Source organism: Camelus dromedarius, chromosome X, assembly GCF_036321535.1.
Source record: "Camelus dromedarius isolate mCamDro1 chromosome X, mCamDro1.pat, whole genome shotgun sequence".
Classification (NCBI taxonomy): Eukaryota; Metazoa; Chordata; class Mammalia; order Artiodactyla; family Camelidae; genus Camelus; species Camelus dromedarius.
This window is the reverse complement of record NC_087472.1, coordinates 77241366-77262467: the sequence shown is the minus strand read 5'-3', so window position 1 is coordinate 77262467 and position 21102 is coordinate 77241366. Positions and strand designations below refer to the sequence as shown.

Here is a 21102-nt window from a genome sequence, read left to right as displayed (position 1 = left end):
AGCCCTGATCAGATTTTTTGCCCAACCACTTGAGCTTAAGTGCCAGAGTCACTGATGATATTTACATTGTTCTGTCAGCGTTCAGCTCTCAGACCTCATCTTACTTGACCTATTCGTCGCATTTGACACAGTTGACCATCTCCTCAACCTTGAAATCCTTTCTTGGTTTCCAGAATACCACACCCTCCTAGTTTTCCTCTTTTCTCACTGCCTCACTTGCTGCTCTTCTGGAACAGTGCCTGGCACATAGTAGGTGCTCAGTAGATACCTATTGAATGAAATAAGTAAACAAACGGATGTGGGGAAATATAGAGACATGGCTAGAGGACTTAATCGGTCGTTCAGTAGTTACAGCTTGGGTCAGTTCCACAAGCATTGACATCTGCTCTGCTCTGAGGACACAGAGGAAGGAGCTCATGGTTCAGCAGGGGAGATAGAGAAAGAGTTTCAGTGCAGTGTGGTTAGTGCATTAGTAGTGATGGTTCCAGTGAGCTGGGGGTGTGGGAAGGAGCCCAGGACAGATGCTCAGTCCAGTGCGGGGACTCTGGAAGCCTTCTTGGAGGATATGGTGCCTGAACTGCCTTTTAAAAAACAAGTAGGGATCCACCAGGCAATGAAGTGGAAGAGAGGGCAAGCAGTCTGATCAAAAGGAATAGCGTTGCAGAGGTCTGGAAGTGGAGAACAGCTAGTGAAAACAAATTCAACACACCCATATTTCACCTTTCAATGAGGATACTCTGACTTTGTTAAATGTCAAAGTCCAGGCGTGTGTCTGTGGCCTTTCACTGATGTGATCATTTGCTAAGTGTCCCCCCCCTCCCCAAAAGCAACTTTATGCCAATTGGGTTGAAAATTAGATAAAATGGACAAATCACTACAGGCATATAACTTGTTAAAACTGTCTCCAAAGAAGAGAAAAACTTGAGTAGTCCTATAACCATTAAAGCAACAGAACTTGTAAGCCAACGGTTCCCAGACAGAAACTATGGAACCAGATGGCCTCACTGGTGTAACACTCCAGGAACAAATAAATCCAATTTTACAAAAGCAGTTGCAGAGTGTAGAAAAAGAGCATTCCTAATTCATCTTATGGGGCTGATATAACCTTGACTAAAACCTGATGAGTGAAAAAAGAATTATCAGCAAACAATCTCAAGAAAATAGGTGTAAATATTTTAAGCTAAATGCTAACTGCCTGTCTATAGTTCAGGCTACTATAACAAAATAGTGTAGACTGAGTGGCTAATAAACAGCAAGCATTTATTTCTTAGTTATGGGGGCTGGAAAGTCCAAGATCAAGGTGCTGGCAGATTTGGCGTCTGGTAAGGGCCAACTTCCTGGTTCATAGACGGTTGTCTCCCCACGGTGTCCTCACATAGTGAAGGGGCAAGATTGCTGTCTGGGGTCTCTTTTATAAGGGCACTAATCTCATTCGTGAGAGCGCCACTCTCATGACCTAATCCCAAAGGCCCTACCTCCTAATACTGTCACACTGGGGATTCAGTTTCAACATATGAATTTTGAGGGGACACAAAACTTCAGTCTATAGCACTGCCGAAGTCCAGTATATTATAAAAGTATGATCATATTGGATTTATTCAAAAGCTGTGATGTGGTTTAACATTTGAACTCAATCAGCCTAATTTGCCTCACTAGCAGATTAAAGTCATCTGTCCTCTCCTAGCCTTAGTTCCTCATTCATAAAAGGGGACCAATGCCCACTGGGCTTTGGAGAAAACATGTCATGTCCCTCACTCACGACCACATTTGATTAATCTAGTAATCCAGGCAATGTGGTAGGGTGAGCAAGAGGAAGGGCTCTGGAATGACACAGTCCAGGACTAAATTTCTGCCATGTCACATGATAGGCAAGTTACTCAAGCTCTCGGTACCTCCCTTTGCTCCTCTGTCATCAGAGATAATAACTTTCCCTCCTCACAGGGTCATGGTGGAGGTTAAATGAGATAACATATTCACCTGGGGCAGTGCCTGGCTGAGCAAGTAAACATCAGCGGTTATCAGCCCCCTCTTACCATCACTGTCATCCACAACACATCGTCCCCACTCTCAAGTGCATGTATGATTATAGTGGTGGAGAATGTGCAGGGTGGGGGCCTCCTTGTACCCTGGGCCTCTTCCCCGCCTGCCCCCTTGAGAAGCACTGGGTCCCAACACACCCTCCGCAAGGGAACTGCACCCTCCTCAGTCTCCCTCTGTCTCTGAGGTTGACTAAGGGCACCAGGCCACCAACTTATCCTGGGGCACCATCTTGCAGAGGCCACAGGACTGGGCATTTCTGACAGAAGTGGCGGCCTGAGAAGGAGGAAGGAAGGGAGCAGGGAGGACGTGTGTTTCTCCATCTAGCAGCTTCCTATTAATGATGTAACAAATTTATGACAGAGTGGCTTCAAACAACACAAATGGACTGAAACATTATGCTGTACACCAGAAATTGACACAACATTATAATCTGAGTATACTTCAATAAAAAAAAAAGAAAGGAAAACAACAAAAGAACCTGAATACAAATGTACTATCTTACAGTTCTGGGGGTCAGAAGTCTCACAAGGTATCCTCAGGGCTGCTTGCCTTCTGGGCCTTCTGGAGGCTCTAGGGGAGAAATTAATTTTCTTGCCTTTGTCAGCTTCTAGAGGCAGCGTGCCATCCTTGACTCATGGCCCCTTCTTCCATTTTCAAAGGCAACATAGCCAATTGAGTCCTTCTCACATCAAATCACTCCCTCTCTTTCCTGACTTCTTCTCTCACTTATAAGAACCCTTGTCATTACATGGGGCCAACCCAGATAATCCAGGATCACCTCCCCATCTCAAAATGTGTAAATTTAACTACATCTGCAAAGTCCCTGTCACCAGGTAAGGTGATATATTCCAGGTTCTATAGTTTAGGACATGGGCATCTTTTGGGGGGCATTTTTCTGCCTGTCAAACTCCCCCCTTCACCAGGCTTTTGTGGTGACAGCCAGTGTCTCCACAATGGAGCCATGGAGGTAGAAAGATGGGTCTTACCCTCAAAGGGAGCAAGGTGCCCTCCCCATGGGGGAGAACAGCATGTCAACAGTTCATTAAGCAGCAAGTTAATTCAGATTGAGTGATTCTTGTAATAATAATAACAACACCATCAACATTTACCTCACAGTTACTCTGTGCCAGACACTAGCTGATCCCTTTACGGGAATCATGCTTTTCTCATACCAACTGCATGATGTAAATTCAGCTTTTATCACCAGTATACAGATGGGCAAACTGAGGCCCTGAATGCTTTCCATGTTCTCATCAGCCCTGAGCACAGTGATTTGCAGAGACCTTCCTGGTCTTCCTCACCCTCCTTCTCCTCATTAGTAGGCCCAGTATCTTGATCTTGTGGTTCTCTGCTCTCTGTCCTGAGCTCTCAGCCCTCAGCCTGGCTGTTACCTGACCACATCCTACAATCTGTCCACTTCCCATTTTGGGTGCTTTTGGTGTAGGATGAGTCCATGTCCAAACCTGAGCTTCCTGCTAAGTTAAAGTGACCTCTTCCTTTCATTCATGGAAGCCTGACTGCCTTGGTCCCAAGGTGAGTTGTTGGTGTCACCAGGCACAGTTCAGCCAGGCATGGTCCATGTAACAGCAATGCCCACTGTTACCAGCAGGGGGCGCCCCACCCCGGAGACTGGGAAGGCTTCAAAGAAGACAGAGGAGGGACAGAGGCTTAAGCATTGACACCTGAGAGGGTCACAGGCCTCTGGGTGTGTGAGCCCCAGACCTGGGTGTCCCTCGGAGCCTCCTTCTCTGTGTGTGGACAGCTGGGAGCAGCTTAGGGCCAGCTCTGCCTCTTCCTCCTGGAGGACCCTGGTTTTAGTGCTGTTCATGGTCTTACACAGATGGCGTTCCTCCCCCTCCTGCTCTTCTTCCTCTTACCAGAAGCTCACCTCTGTGGTTAAAGAGACGTTGTCATATTTTTCTCCTTCTTTTTCTCATTGAAAGGTTTCATTATATGCCTTTTTCCACAAGATGGACTGGCTCTGCGGCCTGGACCCCAGGGCCAGTCCGGCTACAGCCTGAGGGCACAGCCCTGGGTCCTGATGGCACTGGGGGCAGCTCCAGCAGAACCCAGGCTTTAGGAAAAGGCCCCCAAGTCCCCATTCAGATGCTGGCCAGCTGCCAGCTCTGCCTCCACCCAGTCCCCTCCCAGGGTCTAGGACCCCTGCTGGGGCAAGTAGACGCACCACAGTTACTGGTCTGGAGAGACACAGGCCTGGAGGAGGAGGCAGCAAAAAGCTCCATGTGATTTGAGAGGATGCACTGCTGCAGGCTGGATGAGGACCACGACCCACAACCCGCCTGCTGACCTGACCTGCTGTGGGGCTGCAGGCCCAGCCCCTGCCCTCTCTGCCCTGTCCCCTCACCTGCACAGGGGACACAACTATGCTCCCAGCATGCAGGGGGTGCTCATGAAAGGAGGGGGATCTGAAGAGATGAGACAGATTTGCCCAAGGGGAGGAGGAGTGGGTCGGAGCTGGTGGGGAAGGTCTGACGTGGGCCACCTCATGCCTGACCGGGAGCTGCCTTCCTGGAAGGGCTCAGGGCAGTCAGGCAGCTGGGGAAGCTCTGAGATCAGAACCCTGGGCCAGGCCCCCTTGAGGTCCTCTCTGGAGTGCTCTGGGGTGGCCAGCCGCCTGTGTCACAGGCTCCTTCCTGTTTGTCCCCATCTTTGCCCTTGGGGAGCCCCGAGATGAGCTCAGTGAGCTCCCTGTCCCAAAGGTCACTGAGACCCATCAGCAGTCATTAGGCTCATGAGTTGTCATCACAACAGCCCCCGGTGAGCACTCGTGTAACTTCCAAACAGAGCTCACAGGCTTTGAAGTGATTCTGATGATGTGTCGTCATTTATTACAGCCAGAGTGTGTTCAGTCATTCTCTATTGGATGGTTAGGTAGCGTGTGATCTACTTGTTTACCATCTTAAACTAGCTGTGGTGAGCTTTCTTGTGCATATATGTAACCCTGGAAGAAATACAGGAAAGTTTGTAACAATATTTGTAATAGCAAAAAACTGGAAACAACCCAGTTATACATCAGTAGGAAAAGCATAAACAAACTGTGTTATATGGACACCATGGAATACTACACAGCTTTGAGATGGAATGAACTAAACTACACACAGACAAAATGTTAAGTGAAAGAAGTCAGATACAAGAGAGGACATGCCATAGAATTCCCTTTATATACAGCTCAAAAGCAAACAAAATGACTGGTTAGGCACACATACACCTGTGTTAAAACAGTTTTACAGAAGGCAAGGATTGTCACCTGCATGATTGACAAAATTTTAAACATTGATTTAAAAAAATGCTCATACAGTAAAATTGACCTTGGGGGTTCTGGGAGTTTTAAACCACGTGTGGCTTCGTGTAACCACCACCACATTCAGGGTACATGACTGTTCCATCACCCTACAGGACTCCCTTGTGCTGCCCCTTCATAGTCACACCTTCACACACAAATATGGTCAACTGATAGTTTACAGAGGGATGTCTCTCCCCTTGCCAATACTATGCTGTCTTGATTATTGTAGCTTTATAGCAATTCTTAAAATCCTTGTTAATCTTCCAATTTTGTTACTCCTTTTTAAAAATTTTTATTTATTTTATTTATTTTTTGAAAGGGGGAGGTAGTAAGGTTTATTTATTTATTTACTTATTTTTTAAATGGAAGTACCAAGGATTGAACCCAGGACTTCGTGTATGCTAAGCATGTGCTCTACCACTGAGCTATACCCTCCCCCCCTCAATTTTGTTGCTGCTTTTCAAAGTGATTTTGACACTTGAAATTCCTTTGTTTTTCCACATACATTTTAGAATTAATTATTCTGTATTTACAGAAAAAATCCTACTGGGATTTTGATTGGAAGTGCATTAAATCTATAGATCAGTTCGGGGACAATTGACATCTTAACTATATTGAATCTGGCAACCCATGAACACTATATTCACTTACTTAGGTCTTCTTTTATTTCTTTTTCTTTTTTTACAGTTTGATAACGTCTTTTTTGTCTTGATCTTTATTTTGTATTTTTTATATATTTTTTGAAGTATAGTCAGCTTACAATGTTGTGTTAATTTCTGGTGTATAGCACAGTGCTTCAGTCATATAGGAATATACATATATTTGTTCCATATTCCACCATAAGTTACTACAAGATATTGAATATAGTTCCCTGTGTTATATAGTATAAACTTGTTGTTTATCTATTTTATATATAGTAGTTAGTATCTGCAAATCTTAAACTCCCAATTTATCCCTTCCTACCCTCTTCCCCCGCTGGTAACCATAAGTTTGTTTTCTATGTCTGTTGAGTCTGTTTCTGTTTTGTAAATAAGTTTATTTGTTTTTTTTCATTCCAGATTCCACATATAAGTGATATCATATGATATTTTTCTTTCTCTTTCTGGCTTACTTCACTTAGAATGACAATCTTCAGGTCCATCCATGTTGCTGCAAATGGCATGATTTTATTTTTTATGGCTGAGTAGAATTCCATTGTATAAATATGTCACAACTTCTTTATCCAGTCATCTGTTGATGGACATTTAGGTTGCTTCCATGTCCTGGCTACTGTAAATAGTGCTGCTGTGAGCACTGGGGTTCAGGTGTCCCCCCAAATTAAAGTTCCTTCTGGATATGTGCTCAGGAGTGGGATTGCTGGGTCATATAGTAAGTCTATTTTCAGTCGTCTGAGATGTCTCCATACTGTTTTCCACAATGGCTGCACCAACCCGCATTCCCACCAACAGTGTAGGAGGGTTCCCCTTCCTCCACACCCTCTTCAGCATTTATCGTCCGTGGAACTTTCAGTGATGGCCACGCCGACTGGTGTGAGGTGACACCTCACCATAGTTTTGACTTGCACCTCTCTGATAAGTAGTTCTCATTGGAGAACTGTTTTCCTAGGTCTGCCCGTTTTGGGACTGGGCTGTTTGTTTTCTTCTTATGAAGTTGTATGAGCTATTTATATATTTCTGGAATGGGGCTGTAAACAAATCTCAGTCCTGTCTATGAGGTTGCAGAGCCCCTAGGTACAGTATCAGGTTTTGACCTCCGCTCTGCCTGGGAGCCACACATCAGAGAATATTGTGGCTGTGGCTGAGCCCCGCCTCTCTCCTCCCAAGGACGTGCCAGTACTGGTGCTGCAGGTCTGCGGGGACAAAGGCTACGGTGCCCGTCCCCCCCAGGGCACACCAGTAGTGTTGCTTTGCTTTTTTTTCCCCTGTATTTTATGGAGGACCCAGGTTGTTCTTCTCTGTGTACCCTCCCAGCAACGGCACACAGCACACTGCAGTCCCCTGAGGTTGCCTCTGTACAGTTGGCCCGAGTTCTCTGCCCAACTCGGGCAGCCTGTTCCATCCCACCCCTGCTGGTTTGCGTCTAGGGCTGGGGGTCGCAGGGACCTTTTGTGCCCGTTTAACTTAGTTCTGTCTGTCAAGGGCTGTTCTGTACAAATCCGAGCCTCAGAGGTTCCCCCTCTGTCCCGCTGACCTCTCCGTTGGAGATGGGGAGACCCAGTGAATGAGCGCTAGTCCTCCTTTGCCACTCCCTCCTCACGGGACCAGTCCCGCACTATTTCCCTTTTTCTTCTTTCTTTTTTCCTTTTCTCCTACCAGATTTGTGGCTAATTTGTCTTTTGAAGAAGGCGATGTTCTGTCAAAGTTCAGCAGGTGTTCTGAGAGGATGGGTGGGTCTGTGGATGGAACTCTTGGTGTATTCTTGGGAGAGGGTGAGCTACAAGCATCCTTCTACTCCACCATCTTGGCCGCTCCAATCAGAATTTACTCTTCTAACAACATTCATATATAACATACAGCAGTGTTAATTATGTTTCTCATGTTGTACGTTGCATCCTTAGTACTTACTTATATTATAACTGGAAGTTTGTACCTTTGACTACCTTCATCCAATTCTCCCTCCCCCCACCTCTGGTAACCACAAGTCTGATCTCTTTTTCTATGTGTTTGTGTTTGAAGTATAATTAACCTAAACCCTATGTTAGTTCCTAGTGCATAATATGGTGACTTGATATTTACATACGTTATACAGTGATCATCATGAGCCTTCTTTTTATTAGTATTTATTTGGTATATCTTTTTGCAAACTTTATTATATATATATATATATATATATATATATATATAAAATTATATTTGAAGTCAGTTTGCTGTTGATAGCATATAGCTGGGTCATGTTTCCTTTTTTTTTTTTTAACCCATCCTTAGAATCTTTGACTTCCAATTGGTGTGGTTAGACCATTTACATTGTTTTAGATGCGAGCATTAATTTTAATATATTAAAAACAACCATCATGCTTTTTCTTTTAAAATTGATTCACAAATTTTGCTTAGTGCAATCTTATCCAAATTTAGAAGTGGTCTTGATAATTCCTTTAACAATAATAGTCACAATGGGGTCCTGCGAATGAGGTTTTAGTAAGCTGACACATCATTAAAAGTTATTTTAGGTTGTCACAGATCATGAGAAATTATGAAAAATGGCAAGTCTCTCAACTGAAAAGGAGATAAACTAACAAGTATATTTTAAAAACATGATTGATGAGCTTGCTTTTAATTAAAGACAGAAACATAAAATTATAATAAATTTTGCTTTGAGTATAAGTGAAATATTTAATTAGGTTTACTTATTTACTTTTGATGGAGGTACTGTGGATTGAACCCAGGACCTTGTGCATGCTAAGCATGCACTCTACCACTAAGCTATACCCTTCCCCCTGAGTATAGGTGAAATATTTAAGTTTAAAATAATGTAAATTTTACATTTACTTGTCAGGTTTTCAATATTTTTCAGCTACTTCAGTGTTGTTGGAAAAATTAGCCATTAAAACTTCATAAAAGCATGCATGAACTGGAGAGCATTTTTGCTTTTTACCTCGGGTTCTGGTTCCAATACAACTCAGAAAGTGGATCCCAAACTCATTCTCTTGGAAGGGCCTGATATTTAGTATTTAGTGTATTCACGTCCCAACTGAAGGCATCTCCCTATTCTCTGAATTTGTGTTTGGATTTCTCCCCAGAAAAATTCTTGAACTGACAAACATGTCCCTGAAAAGCCACACAAGTCTCCCTCCTCACCACTCAGCCTGATGAAGAAGCTTCTGACTCACTAGAGTTGGTCTAGAACATTTACATTTAATGTAATTACCAGTATGTTTGGGTTTATGTGTACCATTTTACCGTTTGTTTCCTGTTTTTTCCCTTGGTTTATTATTATTATTTTTTGTCTCTCTTCTTTCTTGCTTTCTTTTGGGTTTTTTAACATCTTTTAGTATTCCTTTAAAATGTATCTATTATGTTTTTTTTTTCAGTTTTCAGTTTTATGAGGTAGAATTGTTAAAATTTGCACATATATAATATATTGCATGTAAATACATATACATAATATATTGCACATATTTAAAAAATTTACCTATATGTACTGTTCATTGTTTCTAAGAATATTTAGAGCTTTAGCTTTTTTTTGAAAAAAGTTATTAAATTTATTTTTATCTGTTTTAATTTTACAACATATTTTAAGTGAAATTAGCGTTATAAGTTAAAGAAGGCAGGAAACAAAATTTAGCGTAATAAAGCCTTAGAAATAATCAAAAGCACTAAGAAAGTCTTTAAAAGAAAATAAATAAATTGTGTTTATGAAAAATGTATGCTTGATAGTAAATAAATGACAGAGTTCATTGATATTAATGCCAACTTTACATGGACAATACTGGAACTATTAAAAAGATTTATCTCAACTGGAAATCACAAAGCCTGTCACATCTATGGGCCAGAACTAAACTCCAAAATCAATTCTTTTCCTATACTGATATAATAGCATTTTTTTTTTCAGTTTTCAGTTTTATTAGGTAGAATTGTTACAGTTTGACTGCACATATACAATGTATTGCAAGTAAATACATATACACAATATACTGCACATATTTTTAAAATTTAAATGTATATACTGTTCATTGTTTCTAAGAATATTTAGAGCTTTACCATTTAAAAATTTTTTTGAGCTTTTTTTATTGAATTATAGTCAGTTTACAATATTGTGTCAATTTCTGGTGTACAGCACACTTTTTTAATCATACATGAATATACATATATTCATTTTCATTTTCTTTTTCACCATGAGCTACTACAAGATCTTGAATATATTTCCCTGTGCTATACAGTAGAAACTGGTTTATCTATTCTATATTTAAATGTCTGTATCTACAAATCTTGAACTCCCAGTTTGTCCCTTCCCACCCCCCCTGCCCCCCTGGCAACCACAAGTTTATATTCTATATCTGTGAGTCTGTTTCTGTTCTATATTTAAGTTCACTTTTCTTCTTTTAGCACATCAGTCTTAGTTTTTTTTTTTTATCTTTTCTTCAATTTATATTAACCCTGGGAATTTTTGTTTTGTTTTGTTTTTTCTCTCTCTTTCTTTCATTCATCTCTTTCCTTGTTTGTTTTATTTCACGCATGGTTTAACTTTTCACTAGAGCAAGAGTCTAAAAAGATCAGAGTAAGGGTAGAATAATAACCTTTGTGACAACTGTCAGTTATTCAACATAGAATATGTTATTTCCCAAGTAATGTTTAAAAACAGAATTGGAGAATTACACTTGAATTTGATTCACCTTGCAAAATCTCAGAAAAAAAGTAAAGATCCATCCTGTAATTTTTTTCTTTAATGTGAAAATGCTTCTGAAGCCCAAAGAGAATAGCTCTTTGGAATATTCTTTGACTTTGAACTATGCGGAAAACTACTTACAAGATTTAGGGGAGCCTTATCTTGAATTAGGCAGCTAGTAATCAGCTATCACCATAGTACTGATAGTAGTATCGGGGAGCTCTGGAGATGAGGTTTAAAATATCAGGTTGCTCCAAACAAGAGTTTAAGGACAAGAAAAATTCAGTTATCCTTGTTTCATCATTATTATATAGATGTTAGATACTAGGGAAGATTTTTCTTTTTCTTTTCAGAGAAATAATACTCTTTTGGAGTTTAGTGTTGCTAAACTCTTGTAGTTTTTGCTTGTCTGTGAAATTCTTTACCTCTCTTCTATCCTAAAGGATAGCGTTGCTGGATAGAGTATCCTAGGCTGCATCTTTTTTTCATTCAGGACTTTGAATATATCTTGCCACTCCCTTCTGGCCTGCAGTGTTTGTGTAGAGAAATCAGCTGAGAGCCTTATGGGGGTTCCCTTGTAACTCACTCTTTGTTTTTCTCTTGCTGCCTTTAGCATCATTTTGTTATCCTTGACTCTGGCCATCTTTATTATGATATATCTTGCTTATGATATATCTTGCTGTGGGTCTGTTTGGGTTCTTCCTGTTTGGGACCCTCTGAGCTTCCTGTACTTGGATATCTGATTCCTTCTTTAAGTTTGGGAAGTTTTCAGTCATGATTTCTTCAAATACCTTCTCAATCCCCTTTGCTCCCTCTTCCCCTTCTGGAACCCCTATTATGTGTAGACTGGCATGCTTTATATTATCCCATAGGTCTCTTATATTGTTTTCATTGGTTTTTATTTTTCTCTCAGCTCTTCTTTTTGGATGCTTTCTGTTAACCTGCCCTCTAGGTCACTTATTCGTTCCTCTGCCTTATCTAGCCTGCTTTGTACAGCCTTTAGATCAGCTCTCATCTCAGCAAATGAGTTTACCAATTCTACTTGGTTCTTCTTTATAGCTTCAATTTCATTTTGACACATGTTTTATCTCTAAACCCTACCTCTTTTAGTTCCTTCAGTAATTTGATCACTCCTTTTTTGAAATCTTGATCTAGTAGACCATCAATGTCTTTTTTATTGATTGTTCTTTCAGGGGATTTTTCCTGCTCTTCTAATTGGGAGTGGTTCCTCTGCTTCTTGATCTTGCTCATCTCTCTCTGGCACTGTGTATTACGGAGTATCACTTATCTATTGTGGTCCTTAAGGACTTTATTTATCTATCTAAAGCATATTCAGGAATAAAACTTTTTTAAAAAGAGAGAATTTTAAAAGAAGTGAGAAAGAAAGGTTTGAAAACAGTGTATAATCAATAACAGAAGAGCAAGTTGAATCAGGCTAGCACTCGAGTTGAGACGTCTTAAAAAAGAGGGGGATGTGTTCTCATGGAGACTGTGCACTCTTAATGATTTTATCATGATGTCTTTCTGTCTTTGCCCTGTTTTGTGAACTCAGCTTGCTGCTTCCAGAGGCCCTCATTGGCGCCCCTCGTCTGTGATGCTCCCACTGCCTGTCGGCAAGCAGATCACACCCCCTCCCAATGTTGTGGTCAGGTGGTGTGCTCTTACATGGTGGGCAGGCAGGTCACTCCCCCTCCTGATGACGCAGTCAGATGCTGTGCTGAGGCGAGGCAGGTGGGCAAATCGCACCCCCTTCCAGCACCACAATCAAGTTCTGCGCTCCTGCCAGCAAGGTGGGTGGCCACCAGGCCTCTCCCAGTGCCTAGTCGCTCCCCTGCTATGGGCAGCTGCCCGCGCCACCCTGGGTCAGCCCTCCGTACACGGGTTTGGGGAAGAGGGAGGAAAAGCCCCGCCCCTGCTCCAAGCCAAAACTCAGCTCCTTGTTTGTCTTGGCAGAACAAGTTCTCTGAGGTACCAGGGCAAAAAGATCCTATATTCCTCGGGCTTTAAACAAGTCTCATTCTCTCATTTGAGGCTGCTAAACTTTTAGGTACAGATTCAGGTTTTGACCACGTTCCCGCCTGGGTGATAAACCCCAGCGGATATGGCGGCAGTGGCCGAGTTCTGCCTCTCTTCTCCAGAAAACCTTCCGTGGGTTTTCAGAGATGGCGGTAAGGCCCCTTTTCCCCTCAGGGCACGTCAGCCTTTTTTTTTTTTTTTCATATTTTATGGAGGGCTCAGTTTGTTTTGCCATGTGTACCCACTCATCCAAGGCACACAGCACCTTGCATTCCGCTGGAGTTGGCTCTGTGCAGCCTGCCCCAGTCTGCTTCCTGGCTCAGGCACCCTGTCCCATTCCCCACCTGCCACTTTGCCTATAGGGCTGGAAGTTGCAGAGACCCTCTGTGCCTGTTTAACTTAGTTCTATTGGTCAAGGGGTGCTCTATACAGATCCGAGCCTCAGAGGTTCCCCCTCAGTCCCGCTGACCTCTCTGTTGGAGAGGGGTGAGACCCAGTGAACGAGCGCTATTCATCCTTTGCCGCTCCCTCCTCGCGGGACTGATCCTGCACTGTTTTGCTTTTTCTTCTTTCCTTTTCTCCTACCAGATTCGTGGTGTCTTTGTCTTTTCAAGAGGGCAATGTTCTGTCAGAGTGCAGCAGGTGCTCTGGTTGGCTGGGTGGTTCCGTGGATGTGACTTTTGGTGTATTTGTGGGAGAGGGTGAGCTATGAGCATCCTTCTACTCTGCCATCTTGGCCTCTGCTCTCAACATTTTTTAAATGCTGAAAGTAAAGAAATGTCAACCCCAAATTCTTCATCTAGCAAAATATTTTTCAGGAAAGCACATGTTTAAAAAAAATTTGCAGATGAAGAAAAAGAAGAATATGTGGTTAGCAGACCTGAAAGAATTGCAATCAGAATTCTTCAGCCAGAAGGGAAATGATACCAGAAGGAAACTTGGAACATTATGAAGGAAGCAAGCACTGCAATGAAATTGGTAAGTATGTGGCCACATATAATAGACTAGCCTTCTCTTTTTGAAGTAATTAAAAATATATTTGAGGGGAGGGTAAACTCAAGTGGTGGACTGCATGCTTAGCAAGCATGAGATCCTGGGTTTAATCCACAGTACCTCCTCCAAAAAACACAGAAATAAGTAAACCTAATTACCTTTCCCCTCAAAAAAAAAAAAAAAAAAAAACAAAACCAAAAACAAAAAAAACCAAACACACACACACAAACACAATAAATAAATAAATAAATAAAATATATTTGAGGATTGAAAGGAAAAATTTAAACATTGTCTGATGGGATTCCAATGTATATCATTGTAATATATAAGACAGCTATAACATAAAGAGTGGGAGAATAAAGGGACCTATATGGTGGTACGATTTCTACTTCCATGCGAAATGGTGAGATGTCGATTCTCAGTAGTCTACGAAGAGTTAAGTATATATATTTCAATTCCTAGATGAATCACTTTAAAAAATATACAGAGATGAAGTTAAAAACACAATAGATATGTATTCTGGTCAAGATGATGCAGTGGCAGGAGCACCAGCTTGCCTCTCTGCGCAACTACAAAGAAACCACAAATGACTATTAGACAACTATTGAAAAAAAAAGACTGGAACCTAGAAAAGAAGATCGCCTTCAACTGGAAACATAAAGAGAGAACCACAGCAGGATGGTAGGAGGGGCATGCTCTTGATATAAATGGGCCCCATATCCCCCAGCTTGGCAACCCACAAGCTGAAGGATAATTAAGTTGCAGAGGCACTCCCACAGGAGTGAGAGTTCTAAGCCCCATGTCAGGCTCCACAGCCCAGGGTTCTGGCATTGAGAGGAGAAGGAGACCCTAGGACAACCTGTTTTGAAGACCAGTGGGGCATACATCCAGGAGACCCTGGGACTGGGGTAAACAGAGATTTCACTCTCTTGGGAAGTGAACACAGAATCTGGCGTGTGCTAGGTCCAAAGGCAGAGGCATTGATTTCATAGGAACATGGTCCAGGCCTGCTGGCTGGTTTGGAAAAGTCTCCTGGGGACATAGGAATGGCTGCGGCTCACCCAGGGGACATAAAAGCTGGTGACGGACATTTCATAAGTGTTCATCTACATGAGCTGTCCTGGAGGCTGACATCTTTTTTTTTTTTTTTTTTAACATTTTTTATTGATTTATAATCATTTTACAATGTGTCAAATTCCAGTGTTCAGCACAATTTTTCAGTCATTCATGGACATATACACACTCATTGGCACATTTTTTTCTCTGTGAGTTATCATAACATTTTGTGTATATTTCCCTGTGCTATACAGTGTAATCTTGTTTATCTATTCTACAATTTTGAAATCCCAGGCTATCCCTTCCCACCCTCCACCCCCCGGTAACCACAAGTCTGTATTCTCTGTCTGTGAGTCTATTTCTGTCCTGTATTTACGCTTTGTTTTTGTTTGTTTGTTTTTGTTTTTGTTTTTTAGATTCCACATATGAGCGATCTCGTATGGTATTTTTCTTTCTCTTTCTGGCTTACTTCACTTAGAATGACATTCTCCAGGAGCATCCATGTTGCTGCAAATGGCATTATGTTGTCGGTTTTTATGGCTGAGTAGTACTCCATTGTATAAATATACCACATCTTCTTTATCCAGTCACCTGTTGATGGACATTTAGGCTGTTTCCATGTTTTGGCTATTGTAAATAGTGCTGCTATGAACATTGGAGTGCAGGTGTCATCCTGAAGTAGATTTCCTTCTGGATACAAGCCCAGGAGTGGGATTCCTGGGTCATATGGTAAGTCTATTCCTAGTCTTTTGAGGAATCTCCACAGTTTTCCATAGTGGCTGCACCAAACTGCATTCCCACCAGCAGTGTAGGAGGGTTCCCCTTTCTCCACAGCCTCTCCAGCATTTGTCATTTGTGGATTTTTGAATGACGGCCATTCTGACTGGTGTGAGGTGATACCTCATTGTAGTTTTGATTTGCATTTCTCTGATAATTAGTGATATTGAGCATTTTTTTCATGTGCTTTTTGATCATTTGTATGTCTTCCTTGGAGAATTGCTTGTTTAGGTCTTCTGCCCATTTTTGGATTGGGTTGTTTATTTTTTTCTTATTGAGTCGTATGAGCTGCTTATATATTCTGGAGATCAAGCCTTTGTCGGTTTCACTTGCAAAAATTTTCTCCCATTCTGTAGGTTTTCTTCTTGTTTTACTTCTGGTTTCCTTTGCTGTGCAGAAGCTTGTAAGTTTCATTAGGTCCCATTTGTTTATTCTTGCTTTTATTTCTTCTAGGAGAAAATTTTTGAGATGTATGTCAGATAATGTTTTGCTTATGTTTTCCTCTAGGAGGTTTATTGTATCTTGTCTTATGTTTAAGTCTTTAATCCATTTTGAGTTGATTTTTGTATATGGTGTAAGGGAGTGTTCTAGCTTCATTGTTTTACATGCTGCTGTCCAGTTTTCCCAACACCATTTGCTGAAGAGACTGTCTTTATTCCATTGTATATTCTTGCCTCCTTTGTCGAAGATGAGTTGACCAAAAGTTTGTGGGTTCATTTCTGGGCTCTCTATTCTGTTCCATTGGTCTATATGTCTGTTTTGGTACCAATACCATGCTGTCTTGATGACTGTAGCTCTATAGTATTGTCTGAAGTCTGGGAGAGTTATTCCTCCAGCCTCTTTCTTTCTCTTCAGTAATGCTTTGGCAATTCTAGGTCTTTGATGGTTGGAGGCTGACATCTTGATTGGATCATTAGCACCAAGACCTAGCCCCACTCAACAGCCTGTAGGGAAGCCTCAGGCCAAACAACATACACGGCAGAAACACAGCTCCACCCATCAGCCCACTTCTTAAGCAATACTTTTCTAGACAGGGTCCTAAGCACCAAAGGTCCAGGACCAAGCTTCCCACAACAGTGGGCAGGCTCCTCCTGCCAGGAATCCTGCATAAGGCTGTACTCTAGGCTCATCCGCCAGGGGAAGATACCAGAAATAAGAAAACAACAATCCCAAAGCCTGTGGGAGGAAGCCACAAACACAGGCCAAACTCTACACTCGGACCGGCTGGACACTGGCCCGTGGGTTCCAAGAGAGGAGTGTACTGGTGGGACGTATAGGACATCTCCAACAGAGGGCCACTTCTCCAACATCGAGAAATGTAACTAACTTACCTAAAAATACAAATAGAAAGACAGACAACATGAGGCAGCAGAGGAATATCTCCCAGGCCAAGGCACAAGATAAAATCCCAGAAGAAATAAGTGATGAGGACACACACAATTTATCTGAGAAACAGTTTAAAGTAATGATGGCCAAGATGTTTAGAAAACTCAAGAGGAGTATACATGCACAGAGTGAAGTTTTTCTCAGAGTTGGAAAATATAAAGAATACCCAAACAGAGTTGAAGAATAAAATCACTGAAATGAACAATACACTCCAAGGAACCAAGAAAAGACTAAATGAAGCAGAAGAAAGGATCGGTCAGCTAGAAGACAGATTAGTGGAAATCACTACTGTAGAAGAGAAAACAGAACAAAGAATGAAAAGAAATGAGGGTAGTTTAAGAGGACTCTGGGACAGTATGAAGCACTCTAATATTCACATTATAGGGGTCCCAGAAAGATAAGAGAGCGAGAAAGGACCAGAGAAATTTTGGAGAAATAACAGAAAACTTCACCAACTTGGGAAAGGAAACAGTGACCCGAGTCCAGGAAGCACAGAGAGTACCACACAGAATCAACCCAAAGAGGAACACACATACTCATCAAATTGACAACAATTAAGGATAAGGAGAAAATAATAAAATTAGCAAGAGAAAAGCAACGAATAACATGGAAGGGAACTCCCATAAGGTTATCAGCTGATTTTTCAGCAGAAACTCTACAAGCCAGAAGGGAGAGGCATGATATATTTAAAGTGATGCAAGGGGGAAATTTACAGCCAAGAATACATTATCCAGCAAGGCTCTCATTCAGACTTGATGGAGAAATCAAAAGCTTCACACATAAACGAAAGCTAAAACATTTCAGCACCACCAAACCAGCTTTACAACAAATGTTAAAAGGCCTTCTCTATTCATCAAACCATGAGGAAACACAACAAACGAAAGAAAGAGGAGAAAAAGAGAACTACAAAAGATTGCTTTGGCTGTCTGGGGTCTTTGTGGTTCCTTATAAACTTAGGAATCGTTTGTTCTAGTTCTACGAGGAATGTCACGAGTATTTTGATGGGGGTTGCGATGGATCTGCAGATTGCCTTCAGTAGTGTGGGCATTTTCATAGTGTGGATTCTTCCAATCCAAGAGCACAAGAAACCTTTCCATTTCTTTGTGTCATTTCAGTTTTTGGAGTATAGGTAAGTTTTTTTCTAGGTATTTTCTTGTTTTTGATGTAATGGAAATGTCAAAGCCAGTTATAAAATTCTACTTTTTGAATTGAAAAAAAAAAGTGAATGAAGGGCTGCAAATGGAAAAATAGCCTTCTTTTTAATGTTTCAGTTGTATTCCATTACATATATACATAGATATGCTGCATCTTCATTATCTATTCAACTATTCATGTGCACTTAGGATTCCACCATATCTTGGCAATTATAAAAAACGCTGCTGTTAATACTAGGGCGTATGTATCTTTTCAAATTAATTCTTCTTTTGTGGTTGGCTTTATTCCTTTGATAGCTATGTACGTTTAAAACGCTAAAGCTCTGGCTCTTCCTTAGGCAGCAGCCAAGGCAGGACAAGAGGACCTGGTGCAGCAGGAGATCCACCAGGACTGGGTGAACCGGGAGTACATTGAGGTCATCACCAGCAGCATCAAGAAACTCGCAGACTCTCAACTCGTTCGATATGCCTTGCTGTTCAAGACTAGCAACACTAAACAAGAGATTGACAGCTCTTCAATGGAAAATTAAGTATGTTCAAGTCTGGGTGACAAAAGGTGAGACCCTCACGTAGAATCGTGCCACACTGCTGCTGGGAATTTGCTTCTACAGAACACAGGCCCACGTGGGAAAGGCCCCAACAGCCTTCAGCTCCTTCCTCTCTCCTTACAGGACAACGGGCTTCTTCTTGTTTTTCTTTTTTTCAAAACAGTGGCCTTTGGGCTCTGCTATGTACACCCAGGAGCGTGAGGTGGCACGTTGGGAGAGGACCAGGGGAACTCTTGGCAACAATGTTAGGCGTTTTTACCTTTTCGGAAACATTTTGCAGAACTACTTGTCAACGTATTTGAGGCGCGAAGAGCCAAAAGCTTGAGACTCTGTCACGGTCCTCCCCACCTCTCTCTCTCCCTTTCCTTGCAGCTCTCATCGCCTCTGCATTAACTCTACAGTCTTTGTCTCCTCCTCACCTTTGGCTGGGGTGGGAAGCAGTCCTGGCTGAGACGCTCACACTCCGGCAAGGTGGCTGCCAGAGAATGTTGGTGCTAACACACCAGTCTCTTGTCCTTTGTGGGAGGTCAAGTCCAGGCCTCCACTTGGCTTGCAAAGGGACGTTTTCAGAGTTTTCTTTCTGTCATTTGGGGTGTCTTTGCCTCTCTTATTTCCCTAATAAACTCTGAAACTTAATTTAAAAAAAAAAAAAAGCTAAAGTTCTCAGCGTTCTTGGAAACAATGAAGAGTACATATATGGAAATTCAAAACTATACGTGCAGTAAAAACAAATGATCTATCAAGCCATGAAAGACACGGAAGAAACTGCAAAGACATATTACTAAATGAAAGAAGCCAGTCTGAAAAGGCTACAAACTGTACCTTTCCAACACAATGACATTCTGGAAAAGGCACAGCCTTGGAAAAGATCGTGGTTTCCAGGGGCTTAGGGAGAGGGAGGCAGAGAGGAATGAATAGATGGAGCAGAAGGGATTTTAGGGCAATGAAATTTCTCTGTATGATACTAAAGAGGTGGCTACACGTCATTCTGCATTTGTCAAAACCCATAGATTGTACAACATCAAGAGTGAACCCTAATATAAACTATGGAATTTGGTTGATAATAATGTGCCCATGATGGTTCAATTATATGAAATACGCCACACTGATGAGGGATGTTGACGGTAGGGGAGTACATATGTGTGACTGGGGAGGGCTATGTGCAAACTCCCTGTATTTTCTGCTCAAGTCTGCTGTGAACCTGAAACTACTCTAAAAGAATAAAGTCTATTAAATAGAAATTTTAAAAAAGAACTCCATCTTAGCTGAATAAAATCACTTGATTTTTTTTAAAAAAGAAATTAAATTTAAAATTTTAGAAAAACATCAAATTACAACTAAAGTCATCATATACACCATCAGTTCTGTACTCAAACACTTCAGGAGCTTGTGCGCTCCTGAATAAGGAAAAGAGCAAGGCTCTGCATTTAGAACTGGAGCCCCCGAATCTGCTTCTTACTGAAGTCAGAGATTCTCAATTTTGTCAAAACTCTGCCTTATCCTCTTTGTGAGGATTTGATGACGTCATACATGTACAGAAAGTAGCACAAAGAAATGGCTAACAGATGGTACGTACTCTATAAATGTGAGTTTTTATAGTAAAACCTATTATTAGATAAAAGAACTCAATAAATGAAGCTATAGTCAGCCGTTTGTGACCATACAGCACAGCTCAAAAGCATCTAAGGGAAGTTAGTGAGTGATGACTTCTTTTTCAATGGTTTCATTTTTTATTTTTCATTGGAGTATATAGTTGACTTACAATGTTGTGTTAGTTTCCGGCGTACAGCAAAGTGATTCAGTTGTATTTTTGCAGATTCTTTTCCATTTTAGCTTATTACAAGGTATTGAATATACTTTCCTGTGCTATAAAGGTCCTTGTTATTTATCTAGTTTACACATAGTAGTGTGTATGTATTAATCCCAAACTCCAGTTTATCCCTCCCACGCCATCCCCTTTGGTAACCATAGTTTTCCTACATCTATGAGTCTATTTCTGGTTTACAAATAAGTTCATTTGTACCTTTTTTTAAGATTCCAGATGTAGGTGATATATGATATTCGTCTTTCTCTGAAAGACTTACTTCACTTTGCAGAACAATCTCTAGGTCCATCTGTATTGTAGAGTGATAACTTGTAACTTTCTGTGTACAGAAGATCAGTGTCAGCACAGAAACAGGAGCAGGTAGCTTTTAGAGTGACAGCATCATTAGAGGCATCTTGCAGGGGAGATGGGCACCTCCCAAAGCTGGAAGAGATGGGAACATGCAGATGCACCTTCTGTCTCTGCCTTTTCAGCAGGGATCCAATCTTAAGAGAGAGAAGCAATCCAGAAACAAGTGATCACAAGAAAGCCTGGCCCTACATTACTCACAGCCTTGCAGCTCCAGAGAACAGAAAAAGAGATTTTACACCCCAAGCCTGTGTGAAGCTAGCATAAACTTGATACTAAGTCCCAGAAAGAGAGTAGATAAAATAAAAGTATAGGCTAGTGTCACTCATGCGA

At 41.5% G+C, this 21102-nt stretch overlaps 1 pseudogene; it reads left to right on the top strand.

Annotated features, from left to right (window-relative positions):
- The first annotated feature begins 17907 nt into the window (after nucleotides 1-17907).
- Nucleotides 17908-19816, top strand: LOC116151010 (probable protein BRICK1; annotated as a pseudogene).
- Nucleotides 19817-21102: the final 1286 nt, after the last annotated feature.